The sequence below is a fragment of the Podarcis tiliguerta genome (assembly GCF_965153285.1).
Source record: "Podarcis tiliguerta genome assembly, chromosome: 11".
Taxonomy (NCBI): domain Eukaryota; kingdom Metazoa; phylum Chordata; class Lepidosauria; order Squamata; family Lacertidae; genus Podarcis; species Podarcis tiliguerta.
Genome location: NC_139544.1, coordinates 27,243,657 through 27,263,650, shown reverse-complemented (window position 1 = coordinate 27,263,650; position 19,994 = coordinate 27,243,657).

Here is a 19,994-nt window from a genome sequence, read left to right as displayed (position 1 = left end):
ACATATTAATTATTGAGCATTAATGGCTATTAGTGCATTTGGGTTTTTTGGCTACAGGTAACCTCTGTTTGGCAAAATATGTGGAGGCCCAAAGTTAGGAGGTTTGTTAAAAACAACAACCACAGCCCTGCTCGACCCCCAGTCTCCCACACTGAGCAAAAGCAGCCTCTGCAATTTCCTTGCAATGACAGTCTGGCACTTCAGTTTGAAGTCTCCTTCCTTGTATGCAAAGGGAAATGGTACATGCAGAGTTCTTCAAAAGGTTGGCATTGCGAAATGTCACTGTGGCTCAAAGGGTAACCGACATTGATCATCCCGGCCAAGTGGGATTATGAAAATTTGCCTTCATCTTTTCAGTTAGAAAGAACAACTGCTCAAAGCAGTATTTGTAAATAAAAGGAAATTACATGTCTCCGAAAGAGGCAGATGATATGGGGGTCTCAGGTGAAATGCCATCTGCCCTGTCTCAAATAAGTTTGACAGCACTAGCTAAAAGACAAAGTGCTTTTATAGAGGTGGTCTATGCTCACAGCTGTGTGATGCATGGTTGTTTAATGGCTGCAATATTTTTTGATATTTTCATCTCAACCTGCTCAGTTTTTAATCATTGCAAGGGTAAGTGGATTTTTAATATATATTAAATTCCCTGAACATGGCACCTTATATCACAAACAATATATACTTGCATAATAGTTGCTCTCTGGGGCTGTGCCAACAGCTGGAGCTAGGCCAGTGGTGACAAATAATAGCTGTTGCTCCTTTAGACTCAATTAAGTTAATGTAGTATATCCGTTTGTGTGTTTACTTTTGTTGCCTTTGTACTGAGAGGCACCATCCTCTGTACCTACCCCCTGTATAATATTTTTATATCAGCTGATGAAACAGATCCAGGATGAAAAAAGGAGACTTGCCTCCAACTTGCCAAGGAACTGTAAACACATGGCAAAACACACTGCTCTGTATTGTCAGCCTATCTTTAGGCATTCAGTTACAAGAGGAAAGAGATGCTCGACACACCAGTGCATTAAGGAGTAGGGGGAATATAACCAGGATGGTGTGGTGGTTACAGCGTTGGGACTCAGAACTGGGAGACCAGAGTTCAAATCCCTACTCAGCCACAAATCTCACTGGAAGACTTGGCACCAGTCACTGTCTAGACCAGTGATGGCCAAACTTGGCCCTCCAGCTATTTTGGGACTACAATTCCAATCATCCCTGACCACTGGTCCTGTTAGCTAGGGATGATGGCAGCTGTAGTCCCAAAAGAGCTGGAGGGCCAAGTTTGGCGATCACTGGTCTAGACTAACATACTTCACAGGGGTGTTGGGAGTATAAAAGGAAGAGAGAGAGAGAAATAGGTACAACATCTTGAGTTCCTTGGAGGGAAGGTGGGATCGTCATCATCATTGTTATGTACTGAGTTGAATAGGATCCAAAAGGCAGCAGTCTGATTGGTCCTAGAACAATAGGATTCAGAATGCAGCAGTCTGATTGGTCCTAGAACAATAGGGTCCAGAATGCAGCAGTCTGATTGGTCCACAGGAGCCACCCAATCCAGCTCCAGGTGGAAGTGAATCTGCAACCTGATTGGCCTACAGGTGAATCCCGGAATTAGCCAATCATGTGGGGCCCATTGTGTAAATAATGTATTTAAGCTGACATTCTGGGGGAACTTCCATTCCTCATCACCACTATGAGCTGAATAAAGAGCATGAAATCCACTCTCAACTCCGAGTATATTTCAATCATCATCATCATCGAAAGGGACATGAGAAAAGACCTACTAGATCAGGCCACTGACATACCCTCCAACAGTCCCACTTTGAGCGGGACACCCTGCAATTAGATGCCCTCTGGCTTCTGTTTGAAATTCCAGATGTCCTGGTTCCTTCTCCTCTCCCTCATCCTTGGAAGCCTCCACCACCATGGCCTCCACCACGTGGCCTTTGCCAGCCCTGCCATACCCCTGGAAGTGGGCAGGGCACATCTGGAAGCACACTTTCAGAAGCGGACACACCACTTCCGGCGGCCACAGCAAGATCGAGGAGGCCGCAAGGAGACCAAGGAAGTGGCAGTGGAGAAGGAGGAGAGAGAGAGACGGCAAAGGTCAGGCAGTGGCAGGTGGGGGACGTGGCAGCAGCACGGGGCAGCAGTGGCAGGCAGGGGGAGGGGTGGCATGGTGCACATGGTGGGTGTGGCCTGGATTTGGGTGAGAAGATGTTGGAGAAGAGCACACCCTGGAGAAGAATATAGGTGCCTCATTATCCTCCAGTCAGAGAAGGAGCATGCTGGGAGGGCCAGGTTTTGGCAGGACACATACCTATTTCACTGGAGGGGCTGCATTTGAGGTGCTCAACTGAACCCCTAGCAACTCGCTCTGCTGCAATCTCATCTTAGCCAATATCTCTCTCTTTCTCTATTTCTCAGGAGCAAGAGGTGTTCGGGGAACAAGCAGACATGCAGAACAGGGTTTGGGGCCACAGTGAGTGGCAGAGCGATGTTTCTAACTCACTCCCTGGCAATATGGAAATATGCCCTGCCCTGCCCCTGAACTATGAACTTCCCCATCTGTCCAAAACAAAGGGACACAGCTAAACTCCCTGAGGTCCTCCTTTGCAGCCTCTGGCCAAATTGTGTCTTTGTGTCCTTGGAGATCAAGTACCATAAAGTAGCCTGTTGATTCTCAAACGTGCATTGCCTTTCTGCAATATTTTGCTAACAGCAAGTATGCTGTGCCATAGAGGTTTTGCCCACTATTGTAATGTTATGCTTCCTGATTCACTTGCCTGTGGTTGAAACACGCACGATCTATCAAGATAATGGTATGAGATTGTATTGTACTGCACTGTGAGTACTTGTCACACGGGTCATGTTGTGGAATCTCAATGTCTGCCATTATTCAAGGTCACTGATTCTTTCATAAGGATTGTTGTTAATGGCCGTTGCATGTCAAGGTCCCCAAGCCACCCCTCAAATAACTCACAACACACACATAATTTTTGTTTAAGGTTTTTGGCATAATTTTGGCCACAACTTTATTGAAATACATAAATGTGAGTGGTTGCTTAGGCATGGGTTAAGACTATCTGTCCGTCCCCCCCACCTGGGGACAGAACTGAGTTGCAGACACCAACGAAAGTCAGTAAGGGAAAATAATATTGGGGAGAAATGGAGCTGAGCCACAGGCCCTCACCTCTCCCCACATGCTCCCCAGGGCTTGCCGGCCCTAGCCCCATTCCAGAGATTCGGACGAAAAATTGGCAAGCCCCTGGATTCCTTTAACGGAATTCCCTTTCTGCAGCAACCTTGGAGGGGCAGGCCCAGCCAATCCTAACCCCTCCTCCAACCAATTGATAACCAATGCCTAACCACAACCTTACAAGTTGTGACGATTTGCTACGCAGTAGGCAAAAACCAAATGACCCAGCCAATCGGCCAGATGGACAAAATTCCTACCAGGCCCCTGCCCCAACGGCAGACGACCCCATGACAGGCATAGCAAGGTCAACGCAAAACCCATAAAATTAGGGTGGGGTGGGCGGGGGATCCGTTGCACACAGCAAAGAGAAAGCACCAGCAGCATGCACATGATTTAAAACCACTGATCCCTCCCACCAAATTGCAACATAGAATTTACCCCAGCAACCCAGCCATCCAATTGTTGCCACCGGCTTCCTTAGTAATCCTGCCTGGCAGCAGAGGGGTGGCCTGGCGGACCCCACCGCAACACGCGATCTCCATGAGGGAGAACACGCCCTGTGGGATTCATAGAGTCACAGAACTGTAGAGTTGGAAGGGACCAAAAGTGTCATCTAGCCCAATGCCCTGCAATGCAGGAATCTTTAGTCCAAGGTAGGACTTGAACCCACAACCCTAAGCTTTAAGAGTCTTATGCTCTACTAACTCAAAGGACCAGGTTTTTCCCCCTGAGGGTACTCAAGCGTACGCAGTACCAGCACCATTCCCGCAAATGTTAAAAATGTGGCCCTTACTATAACAACTTCATGGTGAGTACAGGCACCTATATGGATGGATGACAACTTTTTCAGAGACTTTTGATCATAGGAAGCACATAGAGAGCATTGTTGGCTGCCTACTCTCCACCTTAGAGCAGATTTATGCCACAAGGTGCCATAGGAAGGCACTGGACATAGTGAAAGATCCATCGCATCCTGGTCACTGTCTTTTTGAGCTCTTGCCGTCGGGACGGAGATACAGGACGATGAAGACAAGAACGAGCCGTCTTAAGAACAGCTTCTTCTCCAGAGCGATCTCGGCCCTGAATGGGAAGCCCGGACTTTGAAAGTCATCTAATCTCCCTTGCTGTATTTTACTATATTGTTTAATTAGTGTTTTTATGGAGCAGCCAAGTAATTTCGTTGTCCCCGAAGGGGGCAATGACAATAAAGATATTATTATTATTATTATTATTATTATTATTATTATTATTTATTAGATATTTTTTAAAAAAACTAACTATGGTCCCTGGGAGATGAGCTTCATGTTTAGCAACAAAGACAAGTCTAGGAATTCTGGCCGTTGCTCAGATTGTATTTCCTGTTTTCATCAGATACCAGTGTGTGGGTTTCATACTGATTTAATTTCAGCTCTTCTGATGTTCTGCAGACAGAGAGAAAGTATGCCAGTTTCAGCAATTGCCTCATTCCAGTGATAAAAATAATATATGCACCCAACCAGGACACAGTTTTGCCTCTCTTTGTAAACGTGATGTTTGTAAATGTCAGCAGTGGGAAATGTTGCCTTTTCTTTTTTAACATAAATGCTGCAATTTGAAAAAATTGTTCTAGTATTTTATGGTTTGTTGTTGTTGTTAAATTGTAAGAATGATTTCAAATGTAGCATCCCATATATAGCAACAGGTAGGTAGCCGTGTTGGTCTGATGCAGTCAAAATAAATAAAAAAATAGTCCAGTAGCACCTTAGAAACCAACTAAGTTTGTTCTGGCTATACAGTAAGCTTTTGTGTGCATGCAGAAGAAGTGTGCATGCACATGAAAGCTTATACCCAGAACAAATTTAGTTGGTCTCTAAGGTGCTAGTGGACAATTTTTTTTTGGTTTTTATTTATTTATTTCATATATAGCAAGTTATTAGACCATTTGAATGAAAGTAAACTCACACTAGCCTTCCTGTGTCTAGTGCATACACTAAGGTACAAAAAAAGATTGCTTCGTCTTGCAAACACACAGGTATCACCTAGGGAAAACATCAATTGAAGCATCTTTATTAACATGCTCTTCTAAGAAAGAAATAGATGGGGAAAGGCAAGGGGTTGTCAAGGAGTGCATCACCTAACCACAATATAACGAAAATCAAGATCTTCTTATACCAACCATTCAATATTTTCAGTGGAGAGGTTATCTATAGTAATATGTTTCAATGTTGAATGTGTAAGTATATGTCTAGAGACAATGGATAAAACAAACACCGCTAGATGTACTGCTGGATAATTGGTTGTTGGTTATTGGTTATTGTATTTGTTTGTTTAAAAACCAATAAAAAATTTGCGGGGTTTTTTTTTAAATATAGAGAGTGCAGGAAAAGGGATGATTCTATGAAGAAGGCCAGTGTGTTTCAATGCTACATGTGTCAGCTGCAGTGAGCCTTGGATTCCTCGTCCATTGCTCCCCTGTGCTTGGAACGAACTAGTTCAGTTGAACATAGTTGACCAAACTAGTTCAAAAATCTCCAAACTACACATGAAAGTAGTTCCTATAATCAGCAGTTGAACTAAAGGTGAATGATCACAGACCTGTTGTGGGAGTAGGAATAGAAAACTGGAGTGGGAGAATTGAATGGAATAGCTAGAATCCTGAACAGGAACACTCTACACCACAACATTTTGTTGTAGTGTAACAAATAATGTACAGTAATGCAATTGGACTTAACTGTCTGGGGTCCGTTACCTTTTTTAATGTAACTAATGTGTTCTGAACTCTTCCGATGAATGCACTATATTTGGCCCTGAATATTATGGGAAATTGTTCCATTAGGTTTGACATGAACCAAATCATAGCTCTGTGGATTTTCCACTCATGGAGTCTTTGTAGGCCCGATATTGCTGGAACAGAGTGACCCAGATGTGGTTTTTTAAAAGTCCGCTACTGTTATTATTAGTGACACATAGATGCAAATTACGAGCTAAGGGCTTTGGCAGTGGCAAAACACACCGTGATTTCATTATGTTGTGCACAGAGATTGACACATGGAGCTATTCCAGTTGTGTCAGGGTGTTACCTGTCTTTTGTGACGGTTGCATTCATTTGGCATAAAAGATGTGAAGCTGACTTCTTGAACCGAGGAGCTTGTAAGATAAAATATGCAGACATGATGCGAGCATGTACAAGGTGCCAGCAAGAGGTTTAATACATAGCAAAAAAATAGTGAGCCTGCGCGCAAAGTAGACGTGCTACCACTGAGCTACAGCTCTTGCCTAACATAGGAAGTCCATTCCACCCAGGCAGACCATTTCTGCCTCTAGCTCAGTATTGTCTTGTTCCAACTGCCAGCGGCTCTCCAAGGTTTCAGGCAGAGGTCTCTTTCAGCAGTGCAAATGCTCTTATCACTGAGCTATGGGGTTTCTACTGAGCTACAGGGTTACCAAACAGCAGACAAGGTATTGCACACTCCCAGTCTCCGAGCAATAAGAAGCCTGTGCTTACCCAGGGTTTGGTTTCCTTGGAATGAAGGTCAATGGAAACTGTGGTGTCTTTAGGATATGTGGTTTTGTTTACACATATATACCACTTGAGCATAGGATTTGAGGGGTGGTGGGAGGGGCTCATAGCATTACCACCACAAAAGATCTTGCTCATCCATTAGTGTTTCCAAGGAAGCCCCAGTTCATACCCTTGGGTCCATCACAGAGCAGATATGCCTCTGTTTCTCCAGCTTCGGCTTTCCTCTCTCTCTCTCTCCTTGACCTATTCATAGCTGTCAACCGTCCCTTATTTGACAGGAAACTCCCTTATCCCAGAGCCGTGTCCCTCTGCTGTCCCTTATTGATGATGTCCCTTAAATTTCCCGGGTTTCAAAGGAAGCAGCTCCTCTCTCTCCCTCCCTCCCTGCCAGCCAGGGAGGAGGGAGGCTCCAACTGTGTTGCTTGGCTGTGTTGCTCACCCAATAAGGAGTCTAAGAATGACTGGGGGGTGGAGCTTGCATGCCTTGTGCCGATCAAATTGGCTGCGTTGCCTGGGGACTCGCCTTTGCTCAGCGCTTCCCAGCGGAGAGGTGACGGTGGTTTTCCTTGCTGCATCCCCTTTGCCGGGTTGCTGCGCTGTGGGAACCACCGCTTGAGGCTTCATTTGGCAGCTGGCTGGGCTTTCTGCCTTTGGCTTGGAGGGGCTCAGAAGTTGAAGATACCTGTGCCCTGAAAATCCCTTATGTTGGCTGCTGATCCCTTACTTTCGAGGCTGCTGGTCCCTTATTTTCAAATCTGTAAGTTGACAGCTATGCCTATTGTTCCCTATTTAGGATGATGTGGCATCCAGCCAGGTGAGGGGTTGTGACTGGGGAAAATGCTGGCTCCCTTCTTGGAAAGTGCCATCACTTCGTTGTCATTATGGCTACGTGGCTCCCTTTTTTGAGATGCTGATGAGAGCACTTAACTGTCCAAAAGCCATTACCTTAACAAAGAAAATTGTCTGACTGGTTCGGTAGCCTTTTCTATTGGATTCTAAACCTCACTGGATACAGAATCACAGCCTGGAAACGATCCACAGGCATCATTCAAACTTACCCCAAACCCCATGACAATAAATATAAATTGATTGGCTTGAAATTATGTATTTTAGTGCTGGTTTTATTAATTGTATTCTATTTTCCTTTTGGACGTCTTAAATGTGTAATTACTAAAGCTTTTTTGCAAGCCATTTTAAGGTGCATTTACAAAAAGTCTGGTTGGGCAGGCTGAATGTGTGAAGTTTGGGACAACCAGGCCTGACATTTGCAAAAGGTTGTAGCTCGATCAAGAGAAATACTAAAAGTAATATACAGAACAGCATGCATAATCTCTTGGGCTTCTTCCATTTTCCCTTCCCGTCCATTTCAGCATGTAATCTGAATGCACCATGGTGCGAATGAGTGAATGGAAGTTGCCTGACTTGTTCCTTTATGAGGTTGGGCATAAAATAATAAGCAAGCCACCCACTGCAAATTTAATGAGGCAATTTGCTTCATGGATCATACCCAATAAATGACACAGAAATCATTTCTTTTCTACTGATGTGTTGTAAGACGTGACTCAAAGGAAAGTGATAGGGTCTGGTTAAGGGAAGTCTCAGTTGTTATATAATTTTTTTAGCAAATGGTTACGATTGCAAAAATAGATATTTTATTAAAAGTTTAACACGTCACATGCAATGATTGCAGCAAGTACATGTAGAAAGGGGAGGGAGCCGAAGATCTCCATCTCCACATTCTTTACTAGGGATCTAACTAGATGTTCTTGCCTAGCTAGCAGCCATGTCTTGGGTATTATCAGATGTGGTTGGTGATTTTCCTTGGGACCGCACATGTGGGGAATTTTAACAATTCCTGGCAAACATATCAATGAAAAATTGCTTCAACATGAGGAGCACCAATGGGAGCTTGGTTTCTAATGCAGATTGCTATAATGGGGAGGGGGATTTTCATTGGGATCACAGATGGGGAGGGAAGGATAAACCTCCCATCCTTGCAAGCTATGGTCCCACACCAAGTATGAAAGGGGAGAGGGGGGAAACCAGCTCTTTCTTCTACCTTGAGGGAAAAAATAAAGTGATGTAAAGGAACTAGAAGGGCAAACTCTGTGACTCTTATCACTTAAGTCTATGGCTGGCTGTTGGGACATGGAATCTTAGAGAACAGTTTGAGGTGGGGAACAAAAAGGAAAATGGAAGACATAGCAGACAGGGAATTGACAGCTTCTAGTAAGTATCCTGGAGAGAGTAAAAAAAACTTTGTGACATACTTTCCTCTCATGACGTCATAGTAGCATTCACATAATTTTGTCTCTGCTTATCTTAACAGGGATGTGATTCTGCTTTCATACAGGCTTAAAAGCAATGTTTTTTTTATATTTGGCTAAGAGAATCAGTTGTTTTAATGGTGTGTTGATAAAATCTCCACCACTCATTTCATTATTGTCAATTGCTGCTGAGGATCAATCAATCAATCAATCAGATAACTATCACTAATTGTATATTCCATAAGTTTTACATAAAACATAAAACAGACTTTTCCTCTCATGGCAGTTTTTATGAAGGCTGCAGTCCTAAGTATATGTTTGGCATGGAAAAGAGATTGAGAGGAGACATGATAAAGGTAATGGTAATGGTAAAGGTAAAGGTAAAGGGACCCCTGACCATTAGGTCCAGTCGTGGCCAACTCTGTGGTTGCGGCACTCATCTCGCTTTATTAGCCGAGGGAGCTGATGTACAGCTTCTGGGTCATGTGGCCAGCATGACTAAGCCGCTTCTGGCGAACCAGAGCAGCGCACGGAAATGCCGTTTACCTTCCCGCTGGAGCGGTACCTATTTATCTACTTGCCCTTTGAGGTGCTTTGGAACTGCTAGGTTGGCAGGAGAAGGGACCGAGTAACAGGAGCTCACCTCATCGTGGAGACTCGAACCGCCGACCTTCTGATCAGCAAGTCCTAGGCTCAAATATCTAAATAGCTGTCACATGGGAGATGGAGCAAGCTTGTTTCTCCTGCTCCAGAGGGTAGGACCGGAACCAATGGAATCAAGTTACAAGAAAGGAGATTCTGACTAAACATGCAGAAATACTTTATGACACTAAGAGCTCTTCTCAATGGAATGGTGTCCCTCTGGAGGTTGTGGACTCTCCTTCCTTGGAGGTTTGTAAGGAGAGGTTGGACAGTCATCTGTCTTGGATACTTTAGCTTAGATTCCTGCACTGCAAGAGGTTGGACTAGATGACCCCTAGTGTCCCTTCCAGCTCCATAATTCTATGATTCCATGTACCAGAAAGGAAGAAACTACCACTGACCCCTGTGGGTTTTATTTCAAAATTAAGATGCTCACAATAGTGTTATCACTCTCATGTAGTATTACAGGTTTCAGAAAGTCCATTGAGCTGGTGTGTTGCAATCCATCGATGGACAACTAAGGGTGAATTCGCCTGTGCATGTTTATAACTTGCAGATTGCAACAGTCCTATTCATTCATTCATCCATCCATCCATTCATTCATTCATTCATTCATTCATGGTGAATCCAGGTGGGCTTACAGTGGAGAGAGGGTGGAGGTACATGCAAAAGCTCTGTCTCCAGTATCTCACCAAGCTCTGGTCAAGCTCTGGTGCAAAAATCTGAAGAAGGATTCTAAGTGCATTAATATGAATGCATGCGTTGGAAAATCCTGAAAGCACAGAGTTTCCATTGGTGGAAGCATTTAGCTCTGAACACAGTTAGATCATCCCTGCATACCTTCACTCTCAACACGATTCGCACTTTAAGCCTGCAGACATTCACACAAACACATACATGGGACTGTGATGTTACCTACATGGGTCTAACAGCTGCCACATATCAAATATCACCAAATGGAGTTTTTAAATAACCTCATGTCATGCCAATAACAGTATTTTTCAAAGGACACAATTCCCCCAATTCAATTGTGAGTCACTGAGGAGATATCATCAGTTCTAAGAAAGGGTGAATGTATATATAGCAGATCAGAATCCTGAAGAAAGCCCACTTAAGTAAAATTATCTTCACCTCCTGTCTGAAAGCAGGAAATGAAAGATCCATGTAATCTCATTGTACCATGAATTCCTTGGTTCATTTAGAGACTTGCCAGGTTTAGATAATCCTAGGTTCAACTGTATAGTACTTTGTTCTGCTGTGGTTCTGGCCACCTGCTCTGTGTAAAAAAATAATAATATTTACTTCTTTGGATGCAATTCTGCACACACTTAACTGGACCAAGTCTTGCTGAGCTGTGTGGTGCTTGCTTCTGAAGAGACATGCAAAATGACTGCTGTGTAAGATGCAGCCTTTTTTTCAGCACACAGCTCTGTGGGGTTTACAGCATCTGTGATTTTTCAATAGAACTGTTAAGTGATCTGCCACAGTATTTCTGATGTCCATGGAATGGATCTCTGAAAGGAAGGGGACAGTTTTGGAAGAAACTAGTAAACTATTGTGTGCGTTCCAGTTTCTCAGAACATAATGGTCAAGTCTTGGGGTGGTAGCAGTGTGATGACCTGGCTTCCAGGTTGACTGCCTGTAAAGATCTATGACACTGGAACTATGTCATCACTTGCACCCTGTGACATCTTGCTTCTGCATTTGGTTAAGCTATGAAATATTGCCTTAACAGATTTTATTTTTTTACTTTTTTCATAAAACAAACCAGCAGTCGAGGACGTGATCTAAGATTTATAGAAGTGATTATCTTCTCACTTGCTGACGTAAATTTGCCTTCTGGAAAACCCAAGTTGTGTCTCAATATGCTGCTAATGAACAATGAGTCAGAGCAACTGATGATCTCTCCCTTTCCACAAGAGTTTTATAGTAATTGCAAATGCGAAATCATGGCAACTTCTATTCTGAGAGCTTTAGAAGGGAGGATCAGGACTCTCTTTGCTATTGCAGGCTCTTTGGCTTGACGGTTTTGAATGCTCTTCAGTAACGAGTTAATTTTTTCCGTTTGATGTGATAATGTAAGATCATTGCCACCACTGACATTTAGACTTGAGAATGGTTGTTGTTGTTTTTATTGTCTCGTGAACTGACAGTGCAGAATTCCTGGATGCTTAAGGGAAGCAACTTGTTGCATTTGACATATGCATTGCAGCAAAGCTCTTCTCAGGTGTTCAAATTGAATGCATAAAGAGCTTTAGTCGGGTAATGCACACAGGCTATCCTTCCAATGACCCTATCATCACAGGAGACCTTTGCGTGCTGAGCATGGAGGTCTGAGGCAGCTTCTATTGCATTCAGGTGAACCCTGTGCTGTCAGTTCCCAGGTGTTTGGAGACATTGAAACACTGGACACACTTGGAAGCCCCCTTCAGTTCATCTGTCTCAGTGCTCGGAGTGATGCGTCAGGGATGGGGACACTCAGATTGGGACACATACACCTAAACCCATAGATCAGAATTGCTGTGCATTTCTAATAAGTCTTATAGTAGCTCACTGCACCACCTGATGGCCATGAAAAATCCTAGAATTAATGCACTCTCGCTCTCGTCCTCCCTCCCCCTTCCAATATTATTCGTAATGTATTTTTGTGAGTTTGGGGGATTCCATGGTTGAAATAGCTAGGTCAGCTTCTTGGTAATGGCCCTAAGGTATGGGTCATTAATATACAAAAGGAAGCTGCTCTGTTCCAGAGGCCAAATGGGTGGGTCCCCTTCCTCACCTGGCTGCTAGTGAGAAGGACAAGAGCCTGTGTGAGAGAGCTGGGCTAGAAGCAGACTGCAGGCAAAAGCCTCAGTGAAAGAGAGAGAGAGAGATGCTTGATTTCTGCTTGAAGCTAGGTAAAAGGTAAAGGGACCCCTGACCATTAGGTCCAATTGTGGCCGACTCTGGGGTTGCGGCGCTCATCTCGCCTTATTGGCCGAGGAAGCCGGCGTACAGCTTCCGGGTCATGTGGCCAGCATGACTAAGCCGCTTCTGGTGACCCAGAGCAAAGCACGGAAACACCGTTTACCTTCCCGCCGGAGCGGTACCTATTTATCTACTTGCACTTTGACGTGCTTTCGAACTGCTAGGTTGGCAGGAGCAGGGACTGAGCGATGGGAGCTCACCCAGTCGCAGGGATTCGAACCGCCGACCTTCTGATTGGCAAGTCCTAGGCTCTGTGGTTTAACCCACAGTACCACGCTGTGATTATGGGAGCATCAAGATCAGGCATAGGCAAACTCAGCCCTCCAGTTGTTTTGGGACTACAGCTCCCACCATCCCTAGCTAACAGGACCAGTGGTCAGGGATGATGGGAGTTGTAGTCCCAAAACATCTGGAGGGCTGAGTTTGCCTATGCCTGATCAAGACCTTCTGAGGTATTAATGCTGCAAACCCCTCCATCACATACTCAGATTACATATGTGTGTCAATGAACCACATATCGTAAAAACACCACCATCTTTGCTGTGCCTCATTCCAAGGAAGCAGAACCCTGGGTAAGCGCCAGGAACCCCTGCAATACTGCACTGCTTGGAGATTGTACAACAGTACAATTAAAAAAGTTTCAGAGTTCAGGTATAGAATCTCAGCTGGGATCAGAAATCATCCTACCTTGCTTCTACCTGAGTTTTCAAAGAAACTGAGTTTACAAAACATTATCCCTAAAGGTTGACGGAACCAGCACCACCACCCCAATCTGAGGTGCAGGCCTGGGGGAAGGCACAAATATTACCTATCAGACTATGGCATATATGTGTGTGGTGACACGCGGCCGCTGTTGTGGCAAGGTCAAATGTGGGAGAAGCTTTCCGGCCTTCTCACACCACAGCACAAAGACTTACGGATTTTTTCACCCTTCCTCCTCGTCTCGCCCTCACTCCAGACACTTCCGAGTACTTGGGTCATGCAGAATGTAGTAATTTCTAATGCGGCTCTTGTGGTAAAGTGATTTTTTTCAGGGGTGGTGCCACACAGCTCCTTGCGAAGGATGCAAAGGACTCTAAGTATACCTCTGCTTGTGGCCATAGACTCATTGCGATTTACTGAGATGTCATTCATCAGTTGATCCTGTGGACCAGGTCGTTTGTAGCTTATCCTCTTACAACCACTATCCAAGTGCTGTAACTTGGACCTAAGTTCCACAGAAATCACTGGTGCAATAAACTGCGCTTCCTTTTTCAATTAAATCTTCGCTGGAACATATTTTTCCTCAGTTCGCATTTTTGAGATAGTCCTGATTCCTTCTTTACTGCTAAAATACTATTCCCTCATAGAACTGAGCTGCCTGCCTTTGGTGCTCTGATATTTTTCCATTTCCCATCTAGATTTATGTAAGCCTTCTTTATTATTAGAAGTACTTATGGGCATACTGGAATAGTATCCATCTGCATAAGGGTGCTCTGAATCATTTCATGACGTCTGTGTCAACAGTTGCCCCATCATCCACAGGAAGCAGCTGCACAATCAGGTGTGGGCAGGTGGTTGAGTCTACTCTGGCAGTGGGGAGAAACGACATCTGAAAGTACATTAGGTCCCTGCAGCTCGGAGAGAAACAGTGCAGCATCGCTTAAGGAAAATGGAATAAGGGGGATAATGGGAGATTCATTGTGCATGTAAACTGAAAAGCTTCCGAAAGGGAAGGAAATCATTTGGCATCAGCAGAAAGTACCGTAAATGTCATCAGAGAAATTACACATAAGTGCATAGGACAGAAGGTCATCTCAGTAAACTAAAATTCAAGTATAGCAATATTTACACATCACTACAGCTATTTGGGACTACAGCGCTCGTCATCCCTGACCATTGGCCATGGGGCTGATGCGAGTTGGAGTTCAACAACTCTCGTGGGTACCATATTGGGTGCTTCATGTTGGCTACCCCTGCGTGGACTCTGGGAAGCTGCCTGATTCAAAAACTCCATGCACCTGGGGAAATAAGCGTAAGAACAGCAAACATTGGAAAGAATGGCGATCATTTGGACAGTGGGATGGCTAATGGCACAGGCTTGTGAACACAGCAGGCCATAGGATCTAGTGAAATACACTTTAATGCGCTGTATCTCTGTTGCACCCATATAGGGAAAACTCCATGTGAACTCACGTTCCCATGATTTGTATTTATGAAACTGAAGCTGCGGTTGAGTGGCATATTGCCTGCTTACATTTGGCCTTGATGAGCACAGTAAAATTGTGGATGTAGTAATACTGCTCATTGCAACTGCTGGTCTGTAAAGTCCTCTGGGTCTGTCTGATTTATTTACAGACAGTTGGTTAGGCACATAATGAGAGAGAGACAAACACAGCTGCCTCTTTTCCAACAAACAAGCAATTTGCTCATCATCAGACTCAAATTCAAGGGTGGTGCATTAATTCTGAAATAATTGGCTTCTGTGATTTACATACACTTTTGGAGCTAATCCCATCACCTTCAGGTCAGATTGGGTAACGCAATTAGCATCCCTGCAAATTCTCCACAGTGAGGTACCCAGTTTGTGGATTCTTCAGAAGACCTACCTCAAAAATGGATAGGATCAATATTCTAAGGCCTTGGAAATTATGAAGCACCACAGGGCATTTCAAAATCCAAGGGATGACAATATTGGTAGCTACATCTCTGTTTTACAGAAGTAGTAAAAGTGAGGGGATTTTTAAAAAACAAAACAACCACCACCATTCTCTGTAGATGAGAAAAGAATTTGCATTCAAAAACTGTTAAATGGATGTGGGGCACAGGAATTTTGTCCTATTTACCTTCCTTTTGAGGTGATTGAGGGGTGTTTGCGAGTGTCCTTTTTTGCATTGTACGAATAATCTCATCTGCAGTCTCCACCCTGCAGGCTCCTGTTGGGATATGAGTACTACGCAGCTGTGAACAAGCAGCTGAATGTTTACATCACAGGATGGAGCTAACCGTGGGACGGGAAGCTCCAGGGATTTCACAGGGATTTGTTTCTTTGTGTAACATGAGACCTTCCTGTCGCTTGTGTGAAGGAAGTCTGAGTGAGTTGCTTGGAGAAGTCTGAGTGAACGGACATGTTTTTTGTACAGTTGTACAGTCAGAAATAAACTAGAGATGAAATAGACTTTCTGACTATCTTCTTTCTCCTGCTGGTATGCAAGGAAGAAGGGGGTGTGCACCTTTCACCCAGGGAGGTGTCGCCTATCAAGATCTTCCTGGACTGCCGGGATGCCAGCCAGGGTAGATCACCGGCAAACAAGCCCCTGGAGCCTGGGAGAGAGGCCAGCCTCTCCCGAGGGGGCTACTTTTCCAACAGCTCCCTGGGTGCCCATACTTCAGTTAAAGGCATCATGAGGTAACTTTTCCCCAGTCATGTGTGTGTGTGGTGGGACAGAGCCATGGAACTGCCCCTCCCCCCTGACACCAGTGCCTCTGCTGCTTACCCGGAAGAGGATGGAGTGGGGCAATGGTGAAGTTAGGGCTGTCTGGTTCCACATACAGTGGTGCCTCGCAAGACGATATTAATTCGTTCTGCGAGTTTTTTCGTTCTACGGGTTTTTTCGTCTTGAGAAGCACCACTGTGTATTGACGGTTTCCCATAAGAATGCATTGGCGGTTTTTTAAAAAAAGGCGCAAGACGTTTCGCCTTGCGAAGCAAGCCCATAGGGAAATCCGTCTTGCGAAGCAACTCAGAAAACGGAAAACTCTTTCGTCTTGCGAGTTTTTCGTCTTCCGAGGCATTCGTCTTGCGAGGTACCACTGTACGTAGGACTCTCAGCTTCTACTATTAGACAAATTACATTGTTAAAATAAATCATGCTTAAGTAAATGCACTTGCTTTCCATATCATTAGTGGCCTCCACTCTTCAATCTATGGAATGGGCACTTTAACAAGTGCAACATAATGTTCATTCCACATTTGTAAGAAATGAACTTTTTCCTGCGGCATTTCCCGCACTTTGGAACTCCCATAAAGCTGACATATATTATAATCTGCAATTATAACTGATTTAATTGCTATTAACAATTGATTTTTATATAATAATAATAATAATAATAATAATAATAATAATAATAATAATATATTTATATCACGCCCATCTGGTTGGGTTTCCCCCCAGACACTCTGGCCAGCTTCCAACAGAATATTATAAACACCAAACATTAAAAACTTCCCTAAACAGGGCTGCCTTTAGCTGTCTTCTAAAAGTCAAATAGTTGTTAATTTCCTTGATATCTGATGGGAGGGCGTTCCACAAGGCGGGTGCCACTACCAAGAATGCCCTCTGCTTGGTTCCCTGTAACCTCACTTCTCGCAGTGAGGGAACCACCAGAAGGTCCTCGGAACTGGACCTCAGTGTCCGGGCTGAACGACGGGGGTGGAGACGCTCCTTCAGGGATATTGGGTCATTTTATCTCCATTCTGATTTTTTAAAAACCTTTGTTGACATTTTCAATGTATGTTTTATATTCTTTATAAATTGCTTAGCGGTTTTCTTTACAATTAAGCAGTATACAAAACATCTGGAGGGCACAAGATTGGGGGATGCTTGCTGTGGCAAACATCAGTTCATGGGTGATTGGCAAAATGAAAGCTGTAACTGCTGTAAGTGATAAAACGCTTTGGAATTATGGTGTTGCAACTTGGATCAATGCAATGGTCTTTGGGGCAATGTGCCTGACCATATCATTCTTTTGCTAGAGAAGCTGAGGCTTTTTGACTCTCAGATAACACAAAATGGCTTATCTTTTGTCTACAAGGCATAGCAGATCAGACATTTGCTGCTTAATATCTCTTCCCATGTCAAGCAAATTTCCTTCTCAATTCAGTCTCAGTCAGGGGCATCATCTTGGTGGTGGGGCTGAGGGGTCAAGGGCACCCTCAAGGAGGGCTACCTCAATATTCAGCTGTGACGTATCACCTCAATATTCACCTCAATATTCAGTTGTGCAAGCATTTCACGTGGCGTGCTCACATCACTTGTACACGGCAAGTGCCCTGCCCTGATGCTCCTTAAGCAGAATATTTTTTTTTTAAGTATATTGGGGGGGGGGGTAAATAATCATATAAACTGCTGTAAGCATTGAAGTTTTCAGCAGTAACCATGTAAGATGAAACTACATTTACCATAAAGCAGACTAAGTAATGTGCTTGAAGAAAAAAATCAAAGCAGATTTTGCCGTAGGCTGCAGACTTGAAAGCTTGCAAACTCTTACCTGAAAAACATGGCTGAAGTGAAATAGATCACTTTTCTTGTTCATCCCAAAGAATGTAAGCTACAGAACATGACAACAGTGGCTTATTTTAAAATAATATAAATTGCAAAACTGATAGCTATTCCCCCAAAGCCTAATAACTTTCATGTAATAATTCAAATTTGATAAGTGTTGAGTTGGAAACTGTCAAATAGGCTGCATATTTTAACAAATGGATCATAGTTTCCTTTTCAATCAGATCCACAAAAGATACCGTTATGAATTAAACTAAAATAAGAGAATGTCAGAGAATGTCAGCCTAGCCATAGATCAGCGTTTCATTCTTCATAAATGACTCAGCTGGTAGCTATGGCAACTTCTCACTCGTATCATCACCACGTTAGCTGTGGCCTAGTTCTCATTGAGGCAGGAAATATTTGCCTGGGCAGTGCCACTTCAGACTGCAGGTGAGCTCTCACACAACTGCATGTTGCCCCACATGAAGACACGCCCCCGTCACTGTTTACAGCCCCCAGCCAAATCATGTATACAGTGGTACCTCGGGTTACATACGCTTCAGGTTACATACGCTTCAGGTTACACACTCCACTAACCCAGAAATAGTGCTTCAGGTTAAGAACTTTGCTTCAGGATAAGAACAGAAATCGGGCTCCAGCGGCGCGGCAGCAGCAGGAGGCCCCATTAGCTAAAGTGGTGCTTCAGGTTAAGAAGAGTTTCAGGTTAAGAACGGACCTCTGGAACGAATTAAGTACTTAACCCGAGGTACCACTGTATATATTACTGTAACTCAGGATGCCACATTTGACATCTGAGATGAAGTTGACTCTCCAGTCCATGAAAGTTTATGCCATAATATATTAGTTATGCTTTAAGTTGACACAAGTTTCAGCAGCTACATACACACCATATGTTTAAAGCACATCATTGCTCTCAAAGAATCATGGGAACTTTAGTTTGTTAATGGCTCTGGGAATCGTGGCTCTGAGGGATAAACTACAGTTCCCAGGATTCTTGGGGAGGGGAGCCATTTGCCTTAAATATATGTTGTGTATGTACCATGGGCACTGGCTCCAAGGGGCCAAGGCTCTTTTGGGCCCCTCAACCTTTTTTTGAGGCGGTCGGGGTCCCCCCCCCCATTGTTCAGGCTGGGCGCAGAGCTGCGTGTAGAGTGATGTCAGTACATCATACAATATCAGGACATTGTGTTGGGCCCCATCAATGTTCTTCCGAATGTGGTGCCTCTGGTATGTAGCCATTGTTGGTTTTCTGTGAAATCGACTAACATGGCTGCCCCTCTGAAAATTCTCACGTTAAAAGGATTCCTTGATGCAGAAAATTGCCAGCATGTGATATTCAGTCAAGTTCCACTAACTCAGCCTTTTTCAGTCTTTTGCCTCCATATACTGTTGAACTACAGCTCCTAATCATCCATGCCTCTTGCCTAAGCTGGCAGGGGTTGACGAGTCCAGCAACTGAGGACTCAAGGTCAAAGATGGCTGCTCTAACAAGTCATAACCTTTTCTGCCATAAACTGTACGTGACACAGTTTGAGAACTTGTAGAACTGTTGCATTCTGTGCTACGGTTTGCATAGGCATGAGATGAGGAGAAGAGGAGGTTAAGGGGTGATATGATAGCCATGTTCAAATATATAAAAGGATGTCACATAGAGGAGGGAGAAAGGTTGTTTTCTGCTGCTCCAGAGAAGCGGACACGGAGCAATGGATCCAAACTACAAGAAAGAAGATTCCACCTAAACATTAGGAAGAACTTCCTGACAGTAAGAGCTGTTCGACAGTGGAATTTGCTGCCAAGGAGTGTGGTGGAGTCTTCTTCTTTGGAGGTCTTTAAGCAGAGGCTTGACAACCATATGTCAGGAGTGGTTTGATGGTGGTTCCTGCTTGGCAGGGGGTTGGACTCGATGGCCCCGGTGGTCTCTTCCAACTCTATGATTCTATGCTTTGGTGACCTCTCTCTGAATTAATGATTTATTGTTTTGCAAGCCACATTGCGTCTTTGACAGAATAGCTGCTTCCTCCTAAAGGAGGAATAACATTTTCCTGTCTTGCTAAAGATCTGAATTTGTGCAACTTGTCTGACTTCAATGTAGAAACCACAAGCGAACTTGGGTCATGATGTAGAGTGATGTCAGGACATCATACAAACTC